Genomic DNA, 18,955 nt, shown 5'->3' with positions numbered 1-18,955 from the left:
CTACCAAGGCTTCTCATTATAGTTTCATTCAATTGTAAAATCTAAGGAGGTGTTATGCTTTTATTGACCAGAATCTAAGGTTTTTAATTAGCAATACAGCTGACAGGGAATGGAATAGCAGAAAAGTAGAAAGAGCAAAAAATGAGAAAGAAGCGATGGGAAGGTAGGACACTACTAAATATGACCTTTGTTTCTTCACAAGGTTGCATGAGCATCTGGCATCTAGAGGTCACAGAAAGAATCTATATTTGTTTGATAAATATTTATTGAATCACAGTACAAATAATGAGAAGAAGAAGCTCTTCTCTCAAGAAGCCAACAATTCAATTGTCTGCTAAATGATTATTAGATATTTTTGATAATGTGCTATTATAATTAGATACATAAAATAGATATGCAAATAATTATAACAAAAGAGTTTAAGAAAGAACAAAAGGAATTTAGAGGAGAAAGAGACTATATAACTAGGAAAGGCTTCATGGACACTTCAATTTGGGGACTTTTCAGGGAAAGTCTATCTTTCAATAGTTGGAGCTACAAAGAATGTCATTCTAGCATTAGGGAATGAGCAAAATAACAGAAGGTAGAAAGCTGAAAGTTTGGGTAGGATTGCATAGTCAAAATTCACTGGTGCATGTGTGAAAAAGTAGTGGGAGAAAAGGCAGGGAAGGCCAGTTGGGACCTTCCCTGAAAGGCCTTGAATGTCAGTCAAAGGAATTTTAACATCACTCAGTAAGCCATAAGGATTCTTTGAATGTTTCACAGAATCCCCAAATCGCAAGACTTATGGTTGACGGGATCTCAGTGTTTGATTCAACCTGTACTTCCTGGTACAAAAGGAAAAGGAATCTACATAATAACCTAGTAGACAAATGGTCTCCAGTTTCTGCTTGAAGACCCCTGAGGAGGAGGGAGCTACCACATTGTGGGGGGGGGGGGGGGGGAATTGCACTAAATTCTAATGATTAGGAAGCTTTTCTCAACATCACACCTGCATTTGCCTCTTTAGACCTAAATGCGCTCCTACTATTGTTCTCTGGGAACAAACACATTCTATTCCTCCTCCATATGATGGCCCTTCCAATACCTGAAAGCAACTATTGCGAATCCACTGAACCTTCTTTTCTCCAGGCTAAGCATCTTCAGTTTCATCAACAAACCTGAGCGGTGGAGAGACATGATCAGAGTCGGGCTTCAGGGACTGATCACATTGGTGATCAAGATGGGTAGAAGGGAATACGGGAGGCAGGAAGATGGAGAAAGAAGCTTCTATGATTGAAGCTCTAAGCTAGGGGAATGGACATTTTAATGGGATAGAAAAGTAGAACCAAATGATATTCCAGGAGCACACTATGCCTCCCATACCATCCCCAGATTGGGAAGAAGTACGGTATGTCAATTACATATACAGCCGTGGAATGTCGATTATATTTGGGGTCAGAGGTCATGGATTCAAATGTTGACTTTGCCACTTGCTGCCCACGTGATCTAGACCAGATCACTTAGCATTCCTCTGTCTCAGTTTTCTAGTCTATAAAATGAAGGTGTTGGAGTACACAGTAGTTGAGGTTCCTTCTAACTCTTCTGGACCCTCTCAGATTGAGAGGGTCAGTAATAAGTGTTGCTGTTTCCCTCCCAGTCTGATGTGTCTCTTTTTCTTGATCTCGTTAAAGGGGCCATGACTTGGCTACTTCTTGAACAGAGAGATTCAAAGAATGGGCTTTACCTCACCCTAAATGCATACCTGCAAAGACCTTGGCCTAAAGGACCTAGGTCTCCCGGTGCATCCTGGGTTATCTTTAGTCATCCTGATGAATATCTGGTCACTATATTCAGATGGCTCTGGAGGAGAAGTGAGGCTGGTGACCTGCACAGCCCTCCCTCACTCAAAACAAAGTCAAGTGCAAGTCATGTCATCATTTCTCTGATGGCGTGGTCTTTGTCAGTAATGAAGGACAAACACACCAACAGTACCATGGCACTGTGGATGATAACTACCTGGTCAGGTCTCTTCTAAATCAAAATCTATATAGCCACTTCAAGGTTTACCAAGTGCTTTGCAAACTTATCCAATTTGATCCTCACAACTTTATTAGCCAGGAGCTATTTTCAGCCCCATTTTAAAGATTAGAATACTGAAGGCCAGACAGGTTAAATACCAATATATTTGTAAGGCACCATTAGCAATCACCTATTTGGTCTAATGGTTGCCAACTCTAGGGTGGGGGAGAGAAGAAAAAAAGGAAAAAAATTACATAACTGTTATTATTGTGTTTGTCCTTTGTTTTCCAAGAGGACCATGATATCATGGAAATGAAGTAATGAATTGTATTTGATTTTGATTTGAGGGAGGGAGGGCTATGCAGCATCACCAGCCTCACTTTCTCCACCAGAGCCATCTGGGTCCAATGGCCAGATATCCATCAGGATGACTGGAGATGGCCCAGAATGCAATGGGAGACCCTGACCCTTTTAGGCTAAGGTCTTTGCAGGTTCTCACTTTGAGTGAGGCAACATCCATTCAGTGAATATGCCTCTTTAAGAAGTGAGTCAAGGGAGGGCCCCTTTAATTTAAAGAAAAAGAAATCCAACTGGGATGGGAAGACCATCAGGGTTGCTGACCAAAAGAGAAACATATATTTAAAAGGAATAGCAAGTTGTACATAATAGATTTGCAGTTTCATGTGCAATCATCTTTTTTTTTTAATTATACTATGTCATGGAAATGTTTGTTTTATTCCATAAATTAAAAATAAATGAATGTGAAAAAAATCATTCTGGTACGTAACATTTGGTATGTTGTTTGAGTACTCTTTTTTAAAATCAAAATCAATACTCTGACAAGTCACTTTGTCTAAGCCACAACTTCCTCATTTGTAAAACGGAGGGGTTGGATTGGATAATCTCTTGCCTCCCCTCCAGCCCCCAAATTCCACAATTCTATGAGTCACTAGAATTGTGTTTGCTTCACCAGTGAGTGGCACGTTGTCTGATCCTTGGGAGCCTCAAGGGAGTACTGATTCTACTAACTCAGCATGAAGGAGTTTTCTGTGGAAGCTACAGGCATTTTATGACCCCCAACATCTCCCTGGAGAACAGAAGCGTCACTTCCCTACCAAGTGTTCTATCTAGGTCATGCTGCTGTCTCATGATTTGCCTTTGAAAAATGTCTGTAAAGCTTTGGAACTCTTTTAAAGGGTCAAAAGAAAGCTCCCCTGATTGGTGCATAGGATTAGGAGGCTAGCCAATCTGATAAGGGAGCCCAGCAGATGACTTGAGGGATCCGACCAGAGAAAGTTCACCTGTGGAGTTAGAGTTTCATCCTTCCTCCTCCCAGGTAGCTGAGAGTGTACTACTCCTGAGCCATTGGATTGGATCCCAAATGTTGCTTTGATGTTTCATTGAAGCTCAGGTCAACAAGAAAAATGGAACTGGAGAGGAGGAAGCCAAAAAACAAAGAACAACTGAAGATTCTTGTCTCACATAGGCAAACACTTTGTTTATAATTATTGGACTATGTTGAATATGGAGTTGTGAGTATAGGGCTTATGAATAACCAGTGAGTATTTCTTCTAGATATTTACATGGGACAGTGGGGTTGGGGGGTACAGAGCTCATGGAAATCTCACTGAATCACAGCACAGGGATTACCTCAGAGTTCATCTGCTGAATTCCCTCATTTTACAGAAGAGGTCACTGAGTCCCAGAAAGTTAAAGGGACTTGCCTATGGTCACACAACTAGAAAGTGGCATTGAAAAGACTTGAATTCGGGTGTTCTGATGCCCAAGTCCCATATTCTTTGCTTCAGGCTTTATTTTACTAATGCTCTAAAGGAAAGTTGAAGCAGATAAAGGCAAAATAAAAAAAAGGTTGGTAATGAAGGATAAAATGGACCCTTTAACTTAAAGGTTATGAGAAAAGAGCTGGTTTAAAGTGAAATGACAGCTAGAATATTTTGTGGAAAAAAAGGGCAGCAGCTCTTGAGGACACTTCATGAAGGAAATTATTACAGTGACAGATAAAGTTATTTTTACTGAAGTATTCAATGCTGTGAAAAATTGAAGGGTAGAGGCAAGGGTGACACAAAAGAATTTCTTTCTTGGCCACACACCCCTATAAAGAACATAGTCTCTGCCCTCATCACATGGAAGTGAGAATCTAGCAGAATAGATGATCCCATGGCAGGCATACCAAAAAACAAAACACAGGGAAGGATGCAATCATTAAATAAGTAGAAAGGTGCTAGGATTGGAAGCTCAATTCCATGTGGACAGTCTCGGGCGGGTAAAGGTGGGAACTTCTAAATCTTAGAGTTCTCACGAGACCCCCCAGGAAACGGCTGGGAATCGAGGTGAACCGAGCTATCTCGTGTATTTCCACCTCTTCCCGTGAGAAATGTGATGGGAGAGAGCTCTCCCCACCCTCGAGATTGTCCCGGAGCTGGGCACACTATTGTTATCTAACAGCACTGTATTCAGATGCAAACTATGCTGCTGAAGAGTTTAAGTAGGATCAGGAAAGCCTGAAAGCTCTCTTGGGCGGAGGGGCGCGGAGCGGTGAGGACAACAAGGCTCCGATTTTCCTCTCTCCTCTCTCCCCTCCCCCTCTCTCCCCGCTTATACTTCTACTTCCAATCTCTTATTGTAAGATCTTTGCCTCCTTGGGAGATCTTTCTCTTTCCCTCCTAAGGAAGAATTCCCCTGCACTTGTAACTAGACCCTGAAATAAAGCTCAACCCTTGTTCGACTCTGGAACGTCCTTTCTCTCATACGAGCATCCGGTTTGGCCAACCGAAGACCTCGGGAGGTGAGGTAAGAAGACTTGGGTAGCCCACAGGCCTCTAGGCCTGGCAGAAAGGATTAGGAGTCTGTCCTCTACTCCCCAATACCCCCAATTGCCACAGCTATAACTCTAGAACAAAATTCCCCTTCTTGCCCACTAATGTTCCAGGTATGTTCTCTCCCCCATTAGACTTTGACCTCTATGAGGGTCTCTCTGTACTTTTGTATTGGTAACCCCAACACTTAGTATAGTGAGTGACATAGAAACTACAAAATAAATACCATTTCATTCATTCATTCATTCCAAGAAGGGGAGATGACTTTTTGGCTGGGGGTGGGGATCAGAAAAACTGGATTTTAGTACTTGCTCCACCCTCATCCTCATCCTTATGGTTTGATTTCTATAACACTTGAATGGTTACCAAATGCTGTGAATACATTAACTCAGTTGATCCATGTGAGGTAAGTTCTATTACCATCCATTTTTACAGATGAGAAACCTGATATATAGAGATAATAATAGAGCATTTATTAAACATTTAGAAAACAAATGCTCTTGCTTTGCTAGAGCTAAGGATAGGCAAAGGGAAAAAGAGGGAGAGGTGTCTGGGAAAAGAATTACTAAGATAATCAAAGTGAGAGGTTAAATTCAGAGAAAGACACCGAGTAGCCAACTAACCAGCTGCTAACCAGGGCTTGCCTGGTGCATAAAAGTATGACTGAATTTTGATTCTATGCCTGTGTATATTCTGGAAATTATTTTCCCAAAGGACTTTATCTTAACATTAAGCAATATTTGCCATTTATGGAACTTTTTAACATAAAGCCTCCTAGAAGAAGATAGCAAATATTTCTTACTGATATCTCACAATGTCTCAATAAGCCATGCAACAATATCCTGCCTTACCCACGGAGAAACCTAATAAGGTCAAACACCTTGTCCCAGGTCACACAAGTGACTCAGCAGCTGGAAAGCAGACACAGGAATCTCAGCATTTCTGGCTGAGTTGAATCTTAGAGGTTTTGACTCATGGGGTTAAAACAAGGTTTTCTTAAGCTGTGATTTGTGCGTGTGTGTGTGTGTGTGTGTGTGTGTGTGTGTGTGTGTGTGTGTGTGTGTGTGTGTAATGGAGAGGGAATGGGAGGCTGAGACACTGTGTTATACAAAACAAACCAACCAAAAACCGGATTTAACACCAGAAGATCTAGGTTCAAATTCCAGGACTTTGGCTTGTTGCCTATGGGAATTTGGAAAAATTGGTTAATGTCCCTTCCAACTCTAAATCCATGATCCTATATCCATGAGATCCCAGAGAAACTGAAAACTGTCATAGGGAGAAGATTTTGGTTTTTTTAACCTTTAAGGAGGTGGGAATCATTAGTCTTGGGCCTTGATATCATTTACATAGGAAGGTGGACAAAATTTCATGATGGCAGGTCACTAGGCACCATTCCTTAGAACATTAGGGCATCACTGTTACCCTCCCCTTCTGCCAAAATCATGATCTATACTATCCCATTGGGTTTGGGGAGTACCAAGCATGATGCTCGTGTCTATTATTTTCATGGAAAAAAATCACGTACTTATCATGTATTTCAGGTTCTTTATTTTCATTTTCTATCTCCTTTTGTTGTTATGACACTACCTGATTAGTTGTGTGTACAGGAAAGTATGAACATCTAGAGTGCCAGACCTAAAATCAGGAAGACTCAGCTTTGGAAGTTCAAATCCAGCATTGGACACTAAACTAGATGTGTGACCCTAGGTAAGTCACTTAAACCTTGTTGGCCTCAATTTTCTCAACTGTAAAATGATCTGGAGAAGGAAATGGCAAACTATTCCTGTGTCTCTGCCAAGAAAATTTCCCAAATGGGGTCCCAGAATTGTATATAACTGAAAAACTGCTTAAGAAGATCAAAAACAAAAGCACAAGGAGGCAGTTGTTTTATGTGGCATGCATCTGTATTTGTAGTTGTTAAGAACTTGTTCTTAAAACTACAGGACATTTAGACATCAGGAATCTATCCTCAGTGAGGGGTAATTGGGAGAAAACCCATATGTAGTTTCCTTAGGAAGAAAAGTGACCAGAGTTGATAACTGAGCCAAGGGACAGAGATATCCAGTGTCCATTGGCCTTAAAGTGTATTTTTCAGCTTATTATCTAAAGATGGACCACGAGTAGATATGTGGTCAGAACCGGAGCTAAATTCATTCTTGAGGTAGCACTCATGATGGGACCAGGTACAGGGAAGGGGACCGTGAAACCGTAATCTTGTGTTTCAGGGCCACAGAGTCAAGTAACAGAAGAGGTAATGTCACTACCAAGAGAAGAGTGAGCTGTTTCAACCCTGTTAGGAAAATGTACTTCAGGGAAACCAATTAGAAGTAGAGAAGACAAGCTGAACACACAAACAAACAGAACAAAAAAAAAGAAAAAATCTTGTAGGCATCAAGCAAAGCATGAGTCTCCATAGGAGGGAAGGAAAGGCACAAACCATTAGGGCTAAGGAGAAGATGGTTTTGGAAAACAGATATGAAAGAGGGCCAAGAGTAGGACCCTTCCTGTGACCCCTGACCCAGGTCATAGCACTTGCTAGAATGAAGATGATACCTGCAAATTTGTAGACTACATTGACTTATCTGCACTGGAAAGGAATATGAGGAGGACTGAAGGAAGGATGTGCCTAGCCCAAGTTCTAGATTGTATTGTCTAGAGCTGAGGGTTGAAGAAGCTGATTCCAGAAGGTCTTGTCAACTATATCTACCAGAGAGAGAGACAGAACTACTTAATAGGCATGTAGATGGTGCATTGGATAGTTGACTGGACCTGGAGTTAGGGATACCTAAATACAACTTCAGCTTTTTAGTGTCAGTAGACACTAGCTACATGAACTTGGGCAAGTTGCTTAACCTCTGTCTGCCTTAGTTTCCTAAATTGTAGAATAAGGATAATAATAGCACTTTTCTTAATAATAGGACTGTTACTAGGATAATAAAAGTTGCAAAGCACTTATCATGGTGCCTGGTCCATAATGGATCATTAATAAATGCTTTCCCCCCTCACCCACTCCTCTAACATCAGTGAGACCCAGCAGAACAGGCTTAGTTATCATGGCCCAGTGTAAAGAGGACCCCCTCTGTAGTCAGAGGACATGGGTCCAAATCCTTCTGTGTCACTTAGTACCTGTGGGACTTTGGGCAAGAATGCTTTACCTCTCAGAGCCTCAGAAGCCATATTTCCTCCATAACAGGATTGGACTACTTAGCCTCTGAAGTCTCTTCTGGTGCTAGTTCTATGAGACTGTGCTCTATGGGAAAGTCCTTGTTCCCTGTGGCTTGGAAATAGGAAGAAGATGAAACCCGATGCTGTTATTTATACCCCACCCCATTCTTTCTTTTGTGTCCTTTGAAGTGTTTTATAGTTCTATCTTTTTAAAATGCTTCTAAGTGTGGCCTGTTGCTTTGAAGTAACAGGGTAAGGAAAGGACAGATGAGGGAATCTGATTTCCTTCCCTATCAGGAAACTGGGCTTTGGATAGCCAGACCACAGACAGAAAGGAATAGCGTTGGCAGTTCAGTACAGTATGCAACAGAATGTGATCTAGACTTGTTTGGAGCAAAATAGGAGAGTGACCAAAGGCCACAAGGGAGTATGAAGAGGCACCTGTGGCCTTACCTTCTCCCAGACCTAGCCTGCAGCCTCATGCTCCGGGACCTGACTGGGAGTTCCTGAGGAGCAAAGAATGACTTATTCATCCTTTTCAGACCCTTAGCACCAAGTACTAGGTTTTGAGAGAAGCAGGTGTTTGTAATATAAATTGAAAGAGTGGTTGGTTGTGAATTTCCCTGGGGATGGGGAAAGGAATAGGGGTAATGGAGGGAATGAATCTTTTCTACCTCAGATAATATGTATATTAAAGGATGATAGAACTGGAGCTTGAAAGAAACTTAGAAGTCATTAGGTACCACTCTTTCATCTTCTCATGAAGAGCAGAGCCAGGATTTGGATCCCAGTCCAGGAATCTCAGAGGACATTTTATCTGACTCTTCACTTTACAGGTGAGGAAACTGAGTTCTAAAGGGGTTCAGTGACTTACCCAAAGTCGTGTGGGTAGGAAGTGACAGAAGCAAGATTTGAACTTTTGACAAGTCCTTTCTCTCTCTCTCTCTCTCTCTTTCTCTCTCTCTCTTTCCTTCCCTCCCTCCTTCCCTCCCTCTCTTTTCTTCTCCCCTCCTTCTTTCTCTTTCCATCCATCTCATTCTCTGTCTCCCTCTTTCTCTCCCCCAAAATATGACTCCCCTCTATAATGTCATCACTTCCTTTTTAGCCCACCTAGCTCATGTTAGAACACAGCCTTGACCTTAGGATACCACGTTCTGCACATTTGTGCTGACCTGGAAAGGTTGTGTGTATGGTAAGTGGAGGGAAGTGTTTCCAGAGGGATGCAACATCCTATTTTGTGGCAGGGTGTGCACGGCTAAAGTCCCTTTCACGAGTCATTTTAAATGTCAGTGGTTACGATCAATTACAGTCACATGGATTTTTCACTTAAGAAATAGATTTTTTTTTAGTCAGAAACGTATCATCATAAATTTTAGCTACCAAAGCACATGCGACTGTGGAAAAGATTCTGTAAGATTTATGAATGCCTTTTGGAGATGTTGATGGGTTGCTCTGAAACTGTGCTAATCAGTATTAGAAAGGAGAGGAAGGCTTTTCTAGGATGGGGGATGCCCCACCCCAGGGACATTTTATTATTAGTATGAGCATGATTCTATGTCTTTGAACCATGTAATACTAGTACCATGCCACCCAAACCAGCCCTTGTCGGATGTTCTCCCTTTTATTTCAGTCAAGTATTTGTTAAAGTGTTTGCCATGTATCAGACACTGTGGTAAATGATGGGAATATAAAGAAAGGCAAAAAGTGTCTCTGCCCTCAAAGAACTCATTCTAAAGAGGGAAATAATATACAAATAATTATGATCATACATGATATAGACAGGACAGATGAAAGTCTGTCTGAAAGGAGGAGTCACTGGTCGGTGAGGGAGTCAGGGTGGAGGTGGGGGGGGGGGGGGAACCAGGAAAGACCTCCTGAAGAAGGCAAAATTTGAGCTAAACCTTGAAGGAAGACAAGGAAGTTAAAGGACAGGACCACCTAGAGCCAGAATATTCCAGGTGGAGGAGACACCCAACCCAAAGCCTTGGAGACAGGAGATGGACTATCTTGTTTAAAGAACCGCAGGTAGGTAGGCTTCTAGCAGACTGTACCCCATCTTGGGGAGGGAGGCAGAGAAAGTTTTAAACTCAAAAGCTTGTTAAACTAAATATTGAAACCTAAAAATAAATTAATTGATTAATTTAAAAAAAAGAACTGCAGTTAGGCTAGGATGATAAGATCATTGAGTATATGAAGGATGGTAAAGTAAGTGTAGGAAGACTGAGAAGGTAGGAAGGGACCTCATTATAAAAAAGCTTTACATGGCAAACAGAGGAGTTTATATCTGATCCTGGAAGGAACAAGGAACCACTGAGGCTCACTGGTTGGGGTGGTAACATGTCCCGATTGTAGGAAAATTCACCTTGGCAGCTAAGAGGGGATGGAATGGAGTGGAGCGGGACTTGAGGTGAGATCAGTCAGAAGGCTATGGCAATAGCCCAAAAGAGAGGTGATAAGTCTGAATTAGGATGCTGGCTATGTGAACAGAGAAAAGGGATAGAGATGAGAGAAAAATGTGAAGGTAGAAGTGATATGGGGGGCCTGAGAATAAGAAGTAGAGAAAGACACTGAGGTTGAGAGCCTGAGTGAATGGGAGGATGGTGGTGTCTTCCTTCGTCATCCCTCTTTCCAGTTCCTTAGTACATCTGTAATTAGAGTTCTACTCCACAACACTTCTATGCCTTCATCTAGCCTCTTCCTTCTTGTCTCATAGATTACCGCCTTTATATGACTATTTCCTCCTATGCTCTTGGTTTTATCCCTTTTTTGCTTTTCCAAGAACTTGACGTATCAAGTTTTTCTTGCTTCTTCCACTTCACTTAAACACATAAATCAGCCTCTTGTGTATCTTTTTAAAAAGTAATCTTTCATATTGATGCCTCCTGGTATTTCCAAACTATACCAAAGCAGAAGTTTTGAAACTGTGCTGTGGTTCACTGCAGACCATGCTATCTAGCTCAAAAAGTCCTCCATCCTGAATTTCAGGACTTTCAGAATGCCCTCCTGGAAGCTTGGACCCCCCAGCTGCCCACTGAGGGGAACGAGGAGTGTGCAAGTATAGGTGATGAAAAGACATAGCTAAGAAGAAGTACTCTGTTAAGGCTGAAGACTCAGAAAAGAGAAGAATGTGATACATTCCAATTACTGGAAATTAGAACTGAAAGGCTCAAGACAATAGGAAAATTTCAGAGGAGAATGGTGGCTACAGACTTTTCTCTTGCTGAAGTCTGCCTGGGTCCCTTTGCCCTGCTCATGAGATAACAAGTGGTAGAAACAGAACTCAAACTTAATTCCTCCCAAATCCAATTCTTTGTCCCCTGTACTAGTCCAATGGGGCCTAATGCAGAGGAGATAATTAGATTTGCTTCTAAACTTAGGTCTGAGTAATAATAAAATTGTAGCTAGCATTTATAGGATGCTTTAAGGTTTGCACAACTCTACAAATAATATCTCATTTGATCCTCCCAAGAAACCCGAAAAGTAGGTGCTATTTTCATCCTCATTTTATAAATGCGTAAACTGAGGCAGACAGAAGTTAAGTGTTTGCCCAAGATCATACAGCGAATAAATATTCCAACCTAGATTCTTGATTCCAGTTCTAGTGCTCTGTCTGTTGTGCCTCCGAGCATTCTCTGGACTTGTGTCCCCTCCCTCCCACAGTAGGAGGAAAACCTATAGTTTGGACATGATAGTAATGTAAATCCAATGTAGATTGACATCTTTGAGGAAATGAGTAAGAGAGGGAGATTAAAATTAAGCTCTTCTCAGAATTACCCCAGATCAACATCTACTAAGGAATTTGGCAAGAGAGTAGAATCTCCTCCAAAATCTCTCAGAAGTGTTGTGTTGGCATGTTGAGGGAAAAAGTGGAATCAAGGTCTCCTGTGAGCCCCACCTATTTGGTTTTTGTGGATATTTTCATTGCTAATGCTAAGCCAAAGCTATGGTATAGAAAAGCTACGATAGTTCCTAAAGGCACCTGAGCCAATTGGCTTAGAAGTGAACCTTGATAAAAACAAATGTGGATGCATGATGAATGCTGCCTCAAGGGCATAGATACAGAGATGTCTTGCAGATGGAGGAGGTATTTGAATGCATTTGCCTTTACTGACACCTTTGGCTGTGTGACAAAATGTTTAACTGATGAACCAGGGAGAAGCCCCATGTGTATATATTAATTTCAGCCATATCCATACAGCCCTAACTCTGAAGAGGTATCCCAGAATGTCAGCACAGAAATTAGCCATGTAGTTAACTATGCATACAAGTTCTGATTTACAGAGGTATAACTATCAGTGTTAATGCTTGAAGCAATTCAATTGGCAGTATGCAAATGCCAGGTCCTTGCCGTGTAGGGTAGAGATAAAAGCCCTGTATCATTGGCCCCCATGGGCAGACACTCAGAAATGATGAGTTTGTAAAGTGAAGACTACTGTAGAGGAGGCTGCTGCAGGGTCATGAGGATAAGAGAAGGCAAAGTTAGATGAACTGAACAGGAGATTCTCTGGAGTGAAAAAGATAAAGCATTCCACCTGAAAATTTCTTATTTTAATTAATTGTTCTTGCTCAGTAGGTACTAAGATCAGCTGTTTCTATGCTATGGGTGTAAAAGTGCTATCATCACCCTCTAAATTCCATCATCTTGGATGAAAATTCTTCTGCCCACCACCTACTTTTGATTCTGCTAGTTTATGATGCATGGTGATGAGCATCAGATGTTTTCCATAAAGAGAACAAAGTCAATAATCTTCCTGTGTTATCACGTGACAAAGGGAAGCAGCTTGTAAAAGACTGAACTGATACAAATGCTGAAGTGAGAGCACTTCTAGCATAAAAAAGCGTTAGCCATGACATAAACGCCATAAGGACGGCAAAGAATAGACTGCCCAACATATGGAATGGATTCTACAGAGCTGCAAAGGTCTGACCAAGAGGCAGCAAGTTTGCATGTCAGGAAAATTAAACCCATGGGAACGGAGTCAAGATGGTGGAATGGGAGGAACCCATTGAGCCTAGCTTGTCACTATCCCTTCTCCAAGACGATCTAGAAAATGTTCCAGGCCAAATTCTGATTGGGAAAGTGAAGAAAAAGTAAAATTAACCTTACATAAATGAGGTGCACAAGGGGGAGTTTAATACAATAAAGGGGCCATATGGGTGGGGGAACAGGCAACACATGAACCTCATTCTCTTCTGAATTGGTTAAAAGAGGAAGAATACATGCATATATGCTTAGGCACAGAAATGTATTTTATGTGACAAAGAAATAGGAGGGAAAGAGTTTGAAAGAAGAGGGGTGGTATAAGAGGGAAGGTTGACTAAAGGGGCAGTAGTCAGAAGCAGAACAGAATTTTAAAGGACAGATGGGGGAAAAGAGAGTGGAAAGTATAAGAGAATAGAATGGAAGGAAATGCACAGTTAGCAATCATAACTGTGGATGTGAATAGGATGAACTCATTCTCAAAATAGAAGAGGATAGCAGAATATATTAGAAACCAGAATTCAACAATATGTTGTTTACAAGAAACAACTTGAAATAGGAAGGTGCACACAGAGTTAAAATAAGGGGCTATAGCAGACTCTATTATACTTCAACAGAAGTAAAAAAAAAAAAAAAGGCAGGGGTAGCACTTGTGATCACAGTCAAATCAAAAGCTAAAATAGACCTAATTGAAAGCTATAAAAAGAGAAACTACATTTTACTAAAAGGTACCATAGACAATGAATTAATATCAATACTAAATACTAAGCATATGTGCACCAAATGGCATCATATCCAAAACAGTAAAGGAAGTTAAATGAGCTCTAGGAGGAAATGGACAGTAAAACTACAGCAGTAAGGTACCTCCATTTATTCTCACACCTTGGTAAAATTTACCTAACTGTAAAATAAGCAAGAAAGAAGTTAAGGAGATTAAGAAGGTTTTAGAAAGTTTAGATATGACAGACCTCTGAAGAAAATTAAATGGAAATTGAAGGGCATATATCTATTTGTCAGCTGTGCATGGCATCTTCAAAAACTGACCATATATCAGGGCATAAATACCTCAAAGAAATTCATAAAAGAAATCTATGGTAGAGTCAAGATGGCAGATTGGGGGCAACTACCCAGCTTAACTCTCCCAACAGTCTCCTCTAAACAACTTTAAAATAATGCCTCAAATCAAATTTAGGAGCAACAGAGCCAACAAAAGGTTGGGGTGAAATGTTTTTCTGGCCTAAGAACACTTAAGAGGTTGGCAGGAAAAGTCAATGACCCTGAGGTGGAAGTCTGTCCAGAGCTCAGTCAAGGGGAGGGGACAACAGTGGTATAGCAAGCACTGCAGCAGCTTCAGGAGACCTCAGCCCAGAAACAGTTAAGGGGGTTAGATAACTGGTCAGAGAGAGATTACAGGAGACCCTTTCTTGGCACTGGGTATAGCTGGCACTGATTAACAAGTATATTGCCCATACATAGTTCTGGGTCACAGTTCCAGAGTGGAGAGGACTGCTGGGGTGAGGGGGGTGGTAGGGTTGACCACAAGGGAACAAGGGCCCTGGTTACAATTCCAAGGAAAAGAAATAGCTGACATTGATGACTGCAGAAGACCAGGGGCCCTTTCTGGTTAAAGACAAGAGTACAAACCAGGAGAGTAATACCTCTTCTTCTGGGATCACAACACCTTGGAAGCAACAAAATCTTGTAAACTCCCAGAACTAGTTCTGAAAACAGCAGCACAAAAAAAAAAAAAAAAAAAACAAAACCCCAAAGATTACAATAGTGCCTTCCCAAGGTGAGCAAAGTCCAATATTAACATAAAGCTCAAGGTCAATAAATAGACTGGAAAATGAGCAAACAAAAAAAAGGCAACAAAAAGAATTTGATTATAAAAAAGCTACTAAAGTGGCAGGGAAAACCAAGACATAAACTCAAAAGAAGACAGCAATGTGAAAACAGCTATCAAAAGAGCCTCAAAGCAAAACATTAATTGAACCCAAATCCAGTAAGAATTCCTAAGAGTTAAAGAAGGCAATGAGTAGTAAAGGAAAAGTTGGAAAAAGAAATGAGTGTTGCAAGAAATCTATGAAAAGAGAAATAGCAGCTTGGTACAAGGGGCTCAAAAAAAACAACTGAAGGGTGTGGTGCTATCATAGTTTACTACACTGGCCAGAGCAAAGCCTGGATCTGATTCCACCCAAAGGAGCCTGAGCCAGAGCTAGAGTCCAGTGACCTCCAGCCACCATAACTATTGTCCTCCTCTCTTGGGCTCCCAGGGCCATGTTGGGCCAGGGCTCTGTTCAACATGACTAGGGGGCCCATACCCATCCCAGTCAGACAGCCCAGACAGTGGCCCACCACCGCCCTCTGCACAACCCAGTGCCCTGGGCTCATCTGATTGACTCCTGGCAGAAGACCGAATCCATCCTGACAAAGGCCTGATTCAACTCCCACCTTGGCATTTCTCTTATTTACCCAGTTTGATTGATCTGAGCAAACTTCTCACTTGGCTTAGTATTTACACAAGAGACACTCTGCACTATCACCTTCCAGGAGTAGCAGGCTTTACCCATTATGGCCCTAGAGTCTGGCAACATCTGGCCCTAAAGGAATGAGAGTACAAATCAGAAGGAAATGCAAGTGGTTGGAAGAAAAGTGCTGTGTCTAACAATCTGCTTAACTATTAGGAAAATGTGAGAGTGGAGACAAGATGACTGGAGTAACAGCATGAACTTTCTAGAGCACTGCCCCCAAGCCCAACCAAGCACCTGTAAAAAATAACTCTAAACAAATTCTGGAGCTGCAACACACACAAAATGACTAAGTAAAGCAAATCTCCAGCCCAAGACAGCCTGGAAGGTCATTGGAAGTGTCTATTGTGCCACGCCAAAAGGAGAGTACTGTCTAGCTTGAGCTGTGAGTACACAGAAGGGACCTGAGCAAACCTTGGAGAGACTGAATCCCTCACACTTGTAGCAGTTTCCAGACTTCAGGAGGTTAAAATGAGTAGGACAAATTGGAAGGTCGGTTGAAAAAGCCTGTGGGAGAGTGGCCTGTTCCCAAGTCCCAGGGAGGCTGGAAGGGGGGTGGAGGAACCCACAGCAGCCACTGCAGTGGGAAAGGCAGAGGCACAGATTGTTTCTGGAGCTCTAGGCCCACAGACTGTGGGGAAATCAAGCAACTGACACTACACCCTCCACCCCCACTGAAAGCAGAGAACTACCTTGACAAAGAGCTCAAAACTCAAGTAAATGGCTGGAGAAATGAGCAAAAACCAAAAAAAGAATCAGACTATAGAATCTTACTTTGGAGATAAGGAAGACCAAAACATGCAAACAGAAGACAACAAAGTCAAAGCTCCTCCATCTAAAGCCTCCAAGAAAAATATGAATTAGTCTCAGGTCATGGAACAGCTCAAAAAGGATTTTGAATATCAAGTAAGATAAGTAGAGCAAAAATTGGGAAGAGAAATGAGAGTGATGCAAGAAAATTATAAAAAATGAGTCAACAGATTGCTAAAGGAGACCCCCAAAACTGCAGAAGAAAATAACACTGTAAAAAATAGACTAACCCAAATGACAAAAGAGACCCAAAAAGCCAATGAAGAGAAGAAGGCCCTAAAAAGCAGACTTGGCCAGATGGAAAAGGAGGTTCAAAAGCTCATGGAAGAAAATAATTCTTTGAAGATTAGAATCGACAAGATGGAAGCCAATGACTGTGAAAAATCAAGAAATTACAAAAAAAAAAGCCAAAGGAATGAAAAAATAGCAGACAATGTGAAATATCTCACTAGAAAAACAACAGACCTGGAAAATTGATCCAGGAAGAACACTTTAAAAATTATGGAACTATCTGAAAGCAACAATCAAAAAAAGAGCCTCGACATCATCTTTCAAGAAATTATCTAGGAAAACTGCCCTGATATTCTAGAACCAGAGGGCAAAATAAATATTGAAAGAATCCACTGATTGTCTCCTGAAAGAGATCCCAAAAGAAAAACTCCTAGGAATATTATAGCCAAATCCCAGAGCTCCCAGGTCAAGGGGAAAATACTGTAAGCAGCCAGAAAGAAACAATTCAAATATTGTGGAAATATAATCAGGATAATACAAGATCTAGCAGCTTCTACATTAAGGGATCACAGGGCTTGGAATATGATATTCCAGAAGTCAAAGGAACTAGGATTAAAACCAAGAATCACCTACCCAGCAAAACTGAGTGTAATACTTCAGGGGAAAAAATGGTTTTTCAATGAAATTGAGGACTTTCAAGAATTCTTGATGAAAAGTCCAGAGCTGAATAGAAAATTTGACTTTCAAACACAAGAATCAAGAGAAACATGAAAAGGTAAACAGGAAAGACAAATCATAAGGGACTTACTAAAGTTGAACTGTTTACATTCCTACATGGAGAGATTATATTTATAACTTTTGAGACTTTTCTCGGTACTAGGATAGTTGGAGGGATTATGTACATATAGACAGAGGGCATAGGGTGAGTTGAATAGGAAGGGATGATGTCTAAAAAAGTAAAATTAAGGGAAGAGAGATGAATATATTAGGAAGAGAAAGAGAAAAATAGAATGGGGCAAATTATCTCTCACATAAAAGAAGAAAGAAATAGCTTTTAAAATGAAAGGGAAGAGAGGGGAGTTGAGAGGGGAAAAGTGAACTTTATTCTCATCACATATGGCTTAAGAATAACATAAATACTCAATGCTATGAAGTCTATCTTACACTACAGGAAAGGAGAGAAGGGGACAAGTGGAGAGGGAGGGAATGATAGAAGGGGGAGCAAATAGGGTGTAATTAGAAGTAAATATTTTGAGGAGGGATAGGCTCAAAAGAGAGAATAGAATAAATGGGGGGCTTGATAGGATGAGGAAAATATAGTTAGTCTTTCACAACATGACTCTTATGGAAGTCTATTGCATAACTACACATGTATAACATATATTGAATCAACTGCCTTGTCAGTGGGGATGGGTAGGGAGGGAGGAAGGGAGAGAAGTTGGAACTCAAAGGTTTAAAAATGAATGTCAAACATTGTTTTTACATGCAACTGGGAAATAAGATATACAAGCAATGGGGTATAGAAATATATCTTGCCCTACAAGAAAATAGAGGGGATGGGGATAAGAGAAGGGACAGGGTGTGATAGAAGGGAGGGCAGATTTGGTGAAGGGGTAATTAGAATGTATGTTGTCTTGAGGTGGGAAGAGGGGAGAGATGGGGAGAAAATTTGGAACTCAAAATCTTATGGAAATGAATGTTGGAAACTAAAAATAAATAAATTACAATTTTAAAAATGACTCAAGAAAATAATACTTTAGAAAACAGAAATTTTAAAATGGTAAAAGAGGCACAGAAATCCACTTAAGAGAAAAACTCCTTAAAAAGAGGAATTGGCCAAATGGAAAAGTAGGTACAAAAGCTCACTGAAGAAAATAATTCCTTAAAAATTAGAATTAGACAACTGGAAGCTAGTAATTGCATGAGACATTAAAAAATAGTCAAAAGAATGAAAAAATAGAAGAAAATTGAAATACTCATAAAAAACTGATATGGAAAATAGATTGAAGAGAGATAATTTAATTATTATTGGACTACCTGAAGTCATAATCAAAGAAATATCCTAGATATCATATTTCAAGAAATTATTAAGGAAAATGACCCTGTTATCGTAGCTACAGAGCATAAAATAGAAACTGAAAAAAAATCTACCAATAACCCTTGAAGGAGATTCCAAAAGGAAAATTCCCAGGAATAAGCCAAATTCCAGAGCTTCCAGGTCAAAGAGAAAATATTTCAAGAAGCCAGAAATAAAAAGCTCAAATATTGTGGAGCCACAGGCAAGATCACACAAGATTTAGCAGCTTCCATGTTAAAGAAATAGAGGGCTTGAGATACAGTATTTCAGAAGGCAAAGGAGCTAGAATTATAACCAAGAATAAGCAACCAATAAAAACTGA

The sequence above is a fragment of the Notamacropus eugenii genome, chromosome 4, assembly GCF_028372415.1.
Source record: "Notamacropus eugenii isolate mMacEug1 chromosome 4, mMacEug1.pri_v2, whole genome shotgun sequence".
In the NCBI taxonomy this organism is placed as follows: domain Eukaryota; kingdom Metazoa; phylum Chordata; class Mammalia; order Diprotodontia; family Macropodidae; genus Notamacropus; species Notamacropus eugenii.
This window is presented reverse-complemented; position numbering follows the sequence as displayed.